Consider the following 6,839-nt stretch of genomic DNA (forward strand, 5'->3'; position numbering starts at 1 on the left):
TACACGTGTCTCCCAATGCACTTCAAGTAGAATGATACTGACTTCAGACTACCATTTTCCAAAGCGATATTTGTTTGCTTGTTGCAGTATGTGAAGAACAGTGTCTGGCTCTCTGTATATATGGCCTGGATATGTCAAGTATAATTGTCAGACTAACTGGGAAGTACCTAGGTGTACGTTGCTATGCAGCTAAGCTACAGCCTCAGTCTGCTTCAACATTAAATGCAGTCCACTCCACATTCCCCCTCCTCCCTTTTTCCATTAGCGGTGAAGCAGTCTTTATTTACGCTAGCTAAACGCATTCAGTCAGCCATCCTCTCCTCTCAAGCAGACCCTGAGTTTTCTATTTGAATTATCACCGCCTAGACCATTGGGGGCATCTTCGTGGATTTAGACATGTAAAACGAGGGCAAACTGAGCTGTAATGGTCTCCTTTCAGGTGGAGTGAAACACCCACTGAGAGTCTCCAGAGTCCAGATGTCTCTCCAAGCGTGGGGGGGTGGGGGTGTACAAGGGGTGCAGAAATGACAACCACAACCCCAAGCCACCTTTCATGGGGGTAAAAAGAAGTCCCCCTCCCCCCTCCCATGATGCACAGACACATTCTGGTCCATTGAGGCTACTGTTGGTCTCTCTGCCTCGGCAAAATCCAGAGACCATACTGGACTTCAAAAATCAAAAATACTGATTTAAAGTCACAATGAAATTGCATTTTGAGAGCTTCCTTAATGTGATGTATTTCCTGTTAAAACAGGATGTTAGGGCGGGGCATAATGCAGGGAGGGATCATTCAAAAGTGTAAACCAATGGGAGATCAGTTAGGGAGAGAAAGACAGTATTATTTGATGGGAAGGCGGGTTTGTTTTGTGTTGGTTTTGTGCTTTCCAGGAAGTAAAAGTGATGAGATTTTGATATAAAAATACAAGGAAATATAGTTTTTTGTCATTTTGTGTCATAAATTGTCAAATAGGTGTATGGTGTGATTAGAATGAGCTAAAAAGGCAATAAAGTAATTTTTCATTTCAGTGTGACTTTACCATAACTAGTCTCACAAGTGTCATTACCTTTCAGTTTTTATCTCTCATATATAAAATAAACAGAGATTGTTTTTGTAATATTTAATCATGATGATTCTGATTGTATAGGCTAAATAGATTATACAATCCGCCCTCATCCTTCCTCATGTTTGTAGCTCCTCCTAAACTGGCTCCGTCAGAGAGAACGATATACAAAACAGCAGCTGGTACCAAGCTGGTGATAACTATGCTAATATCTATGTTCTCTATTGATTGGTTGATCAATAGAGAACTCAATTGATTTATTGGTTTGTGTCCCCTGGATTTGGCAGACTTGGTATCTGCATAACATCGGCATCAGCTCATATTATCAGTACTTAAATAAGAAGAGCATCAAGAAGTTTGTTTTTCACATTGTAATCAGTTTTACTTTCAAAGATTAATTTGTAAAAGGAATGACAGGATGTATTACAAGGCTATTTCAGCAGATAAATAAGCAAAAATTGGTAATAGATCCCCAAATCCAAACAAAAGCCCTGGTCTATACAAACTATGGGGCCTGTGGACACACACATACACACACACACACACACACACACACACACACTCATTATACTTGACTCATGCTCCGACAGACCCTCTTTGTTCTGAGAATAAATTTGAAGGACAGGACACAGCCTACTGGAAGCAATCAAGGAAGGAAGAAAAACTACTATAATGTGGAGGATAAAGTCATGTGCTCATTAGGACTGAGGCCCTGCTGATGCCTCATGTGTGTATGAAGTGGGGAAATCCTGTTTCTGGTCAACAGAAGAGGAAATGGCATTATTGTTATTATTATTAACTTAATGCATTAGGTTCATTTTCATTTGAGGTATTTCTGTTGTCTCTGGTGATTTATGTGCTTAGTTAATTAACCCAATATCCTCTAGAAGAATACTCTAAAAATATCACAGCAAAAGTCCCAACAGGAATATTACAGTGATACCATGGGAGGTAATACACCATAAAGTACTATAGGTTGCTATAAACTTACTAAAGTGTAGCCTATAAACACACTGTAAGTCCCTATAGGAATATTACAGGAACATTATACAGATTTTCGTTAGGGTGCAGTCGGACCGAGTAAGACAATGAGAAAACTGTACAACCTGATGAAATGATCATAGATGCTGAATTGGACTAATGACCGTTATGAGAAGGAACCACAACAACATTATTTATCATTTAGACATGAGCTGGAACCAACAGTAAAGACGGGAAATCTCTTCGCCCTGTCTAGCTTAGGCTTCGACCATAAAAGAGAAATGTACAACCTAAATAAACCGTATGGACTATCCACAATTGTCCGCTTATAAGGGGTTCAAGCTTTCGCTCCAGGGTCAAGCTACACAGAATAACAGAACACGACTTCCAGTCAGAAGATGCAAAATAAAACCCTCATTGACGAAATTGTGATACAAGTGATCGATTCGGCAGGGGAAAGGATATATATTAAATATATTGAATATAAGCAAATAACTATAATAGCCTATAAAATAAATAAATTATTTAATTTCAAAAAACTGGAAACGATAAACTAATAAAAAAAAATAATAAACCACTGTGTAAACAAAAACAGTAAATAGTGTTATAAAAGTGTAACAATGGAAACTTTTTTTTTTCGCATCCATGTTACAGCTAGTGTTCCACTCCATATTTAATTCAATAATCCCAGTGTGAGTTTTATATTTGTTTTTTGTTGCTTTAGACACCATGTTTATTTTTTCTTTCTCAAAACAAGTGGATATTTTACACTTTTATTGTGAAGGTCAAAATCGCCCAACTTCCGGTCTCGTTGTGTGGCCGACTCCGGCGAGCTTGACGCGGCTTCAGGTTGAGACGGGAAACACGCTGTATTGCGCCTATTGTGTGATGTGGAGCAGTTTGACATGCTGTTTTCAAAACTCCAACGCCTGCTAAAAACACACAAGACACACACACACACACACACACACACACACACTAGACCAGACTAGTACTCACCGTAATAACCACCGTGTCCTCCCCCTTGAATTTGGGGATGTATTTGTCTCCTCTGCCGACCTCCGCTTCATTCAACGGCCTGAAGCGGCACATCACCTTAACGCCGCACTCGGCAGCATCCACCATGTCAGCAGCACTGAGTGAAACCGCAAATATCCTAAGCCGATAAACTCCTTCTACTCGGGTTTCCCTGCTTTAGACGAGCAACATTAAAAACGGCGCTCCATATTCACTCGTTGAAAAAAAAAGAAAAAGAAAAAATCAATTCCAAGCGTTTGAACCCTTTGGAAACACTGTTAAATCGAGAAATAAAGGCGAGACAAAAGAATAAATTGGTTGCGGTGAGTAGTCGAGCCGAGTCTTTCTGCCACAGCACTTCCCTGGTGTTAGTTTGGAGTGAAGTTTTAGCAGCAGTTTCCCTCTCCCTCACAGCAGCTTGTCATCATCCATCAGCAGGTTTCCGAGCACTGATGCTGCGGTCAGCTGCATCCCACCTAGAGGTCCACCCAGGAGCGAGCAGCAAAGGACTGTGGGAGCTGTAGTCCAACTATCAGGGGGAAGAAGATGTTAAGGTAGCTGAAGATAGTCCCGAGGTTGTTATATTGTTGAATACCAAAAATAAGCATAAAAAATGAACTGAAATACAAAAAGGTGTATGATAAAAACACTAACAAAGCAAAATAAAACAAACACTGCCTCCAACACTGGCTTAAATGAATAAATAAAAACTAGCTCAGTGCTTTCTGAAAACACAAACAACAACAATCAAGAAGACCCAAGGCAACCTGCTTAGGAACTATATGAATACAGTGAATTTAGGGGGTCTCTCTCTCTCTCTCTCTCTCTCTCTGTCTCTCACACACACACACACACAGCTCCACTTGAACGTCACCCCACAGTTATGTCTGTGTAGGCTGTGTAAACCTACAGTAGCTGAGTTCACTGATAAACTGTGGAGGACCACAAGTGTCACGGAAATAGTAATAAAGCATTTAATTAATTTATAACTAATTGTACAATAAAAATAGGCATTAATAAATTTGTTTACAAATTAATTTATTAATCTATGGATAAATAGACTAAATTACAAAATAATTCATTAGGCTATTTGATATTTTAATGGGCAATAAAAAGAGGAATTATAAAAAGAATTTACAAATGAAATATTAATCCATCAATAAATAGTTCAAATTAAAAAGGGATTTACAAAAACAACCATAAAACAGTCAATAAGTACATCATTTATGAATTCTTAAATAAATAATAGAATTTAAAAATCTATTTGAAAATGCAGTTTAAAAAGAGAAATAAATAACTGGATTCACAACTTGAATTAAGAATACAGATTTTAATCAGGCATTTAAAAGGGCAATTTCCTTTCCTATTTGCATTTCCCCGCTGCCTTTCCTTTTCCTATTAGCTATTCGATTTGCTTATTCATTTAGCTTCTCCTTTTAGTCTTCCATTTAGCCTTTCCGTGACACTTTGGGCCTTGCGCTGGTAAAACGAGGCAAAACAATGCAAATTAGCCTTGGGATGTAACAAGCTCTCTGATTGGTTACCTTCTCCTTCCCACATCCATGTCATACCTCTGCATATGACATACCAGGTGATAGCCAATCAGAGAGCTTGTTACATGGCTAAATATATCGCATTGACCTGGCCAGCCTCATGTCTACAGAGCACACCACCTGTGGTTTCACCCACCCCGGCATTAAATTCACCATCAGGAGGATCTTGTCATTCCTGGGGATGCGGTGAAGAGACTCATCCAGTGATCGGTACAAGCTCTGGCCTCATCCTCAGATGGTAGAGTAGGTGGGTAAGCAGTGAGAAGAGTGGCAAAGTGCTTCTTGGCCAGGGGGATAAGGAGAGACATCACTAAGGCCAACAGGTGTCTCACTGAGGCTTGGTAGGAGGCTGTTTGTGATTGGCATTCCCACAACGTGAAGTATCTACCCTAACCGCCAGAAGGTGTAGCTCTCACCCTCTTCTTTCAGGGAGCCTTCACCCAGAAGACTGGTCTCAGGACAGCAACATCCATGTCGTAGCACCTCAATTCCATAGCAATCAGAGGTGTATTTTTTCCGTTGGGGATGACAATTTTTAGGCCACCTTTTCCTTTTCTCGGCCCCTCCCCAGTTAGTGTGAGCAGTGCGGTGCCTAAATAGGGCTGCTCAGTCACACAGGGGTCTGCAGACCTCACTTTGGACCTCACTCAAAACTGTGGTGAGAAAAGAGTAAAAGCCAGGTCTGCTAACATTACATTGATACATACCATGAAACTCACAGTGCTATTTCTCCAACTAAATGTAATGCTATTTGTGCCTTCATTTTTTTTATTTTTTTTTCTAACACTTGACACATGAAGGGACTCAGGACACTCTCAAGTCTCCTTATCTAAGCCAAAAACACTAAAACCTAAATGGAAACTAAATAAAAAACAAAACACTGATTGAAAATAGAAAACTACACTACAACTAGCAAACCCATCTGAAAACTGAAACAAAAGTAAAATTGACCTCCAGATGGAATAACGCATGGTAAAAATTGCTGCAAAACACAAAACTATCATAAAATATATATATATACATATAAATATATAGTATATATTATGATAGTTTTGTGTTTATTTATGTATATACATATATATATATACATATATATATATACACAGTACTGTGCAGAAGTCTTAGGCACCCTAGATTTTTTATATAAATTTCTTAGAAGTTTTAGATGTTTGTTTTCTGCATTAGTGTGTCAGTAGACTGCTGTTTATTGTAAATTTTTGATATTCAGAAACTTTTCATTTCCTTAGTTTTGAAAGCATCTTTGCTTTACTTATTTCTTTGACATATGCCTAAGACTTTTGGACACTACTAAGACTTTTGGACAGTACTCTGTGTGTGTGTGTGTGTATATATATATATATATATATATATATATATATATATATATATATGTATATAATAGAATAATAAAAAGTAAAATTTACATTTTAATTATGCTTGAACAGTTTTGTGTTTTTTAACTGCAAATTTAATTAATCACTTCCTAAATTGTTTTTTAATGTTTGGATTAATTAATCAATAATAATCACTGAACTAGAAGGGCACTCAGAGAGCGCAGACCTCCTCCAAGGTTCGTGCTATTATTGCTCGTTCGTGAGTCGGATCCGGATCCGCTCCAAAATGTAATGGGTTCTTCCTTGGCCCATGATACACCCTTCCACCAAGTTTCATGAAAACCGGGCCAGTAGATTTTCCGTAATCCTGCTAACAGACAAACAAACGGCACTGAAAACATAACCTCTTTGGCAGAGGTAATAATCAGGGTGGGACACTGGAGTCTCCATAGGTGCCAAACAAAAGCACTTGAAAAGGAAGGAAAACTGGAGTGACAGTTTGAAAATGATTGTTGTGAGTCTCAAAACCTAAAATGGACTCAAGTAGTCTCTGGTCTCGGACACAGCATTGGGTTGGGCCCAGCGAGCCCCACTGGAATGAAAACCCTGAATGAAAAAAAAAACACATCTATTGTATTGCTGCCCAGAGAGTGAGTTGAACACGCCACCTGCTGCTACAAGGCTGACATTACAGCAGCATGGCCTCCACCTATAGCTCCACAAACACAGAATGTGCTATCCCCAGCTGTTGGGGGGGGGGGGGGGGGGGGGGGTTTGAGCACATCCATACGTTTACAGTAGGGACAAGAAAGGACACATGGGAAACTATACTGCAATGAATAAAGACTTCAAAATGAATAAGAACACGTCAGAGCTGCCATACTGTATAGATG

The sequence above is a fragment of the Centroberyx affinis genome, unplaced genomic scaffold (genome assembly GCF_046629955.1).
Source record: "Centroberyx affinis isolate AG114_WGS23_722 - 3 ecotype Tasmania unplaced genomic scaffold, CSIRO-AGI_Caff_v1 ptg000962l_1, whole genome shotgun sequence".
In the NCBI taxonomy this organism is placed as follows: domain Eukaryota; kingdom Metazoa; phylum Chordata; class Actinopteri; order Beryciformes; family Berycidae; genus Centroberyx; species Centroberyx affinis.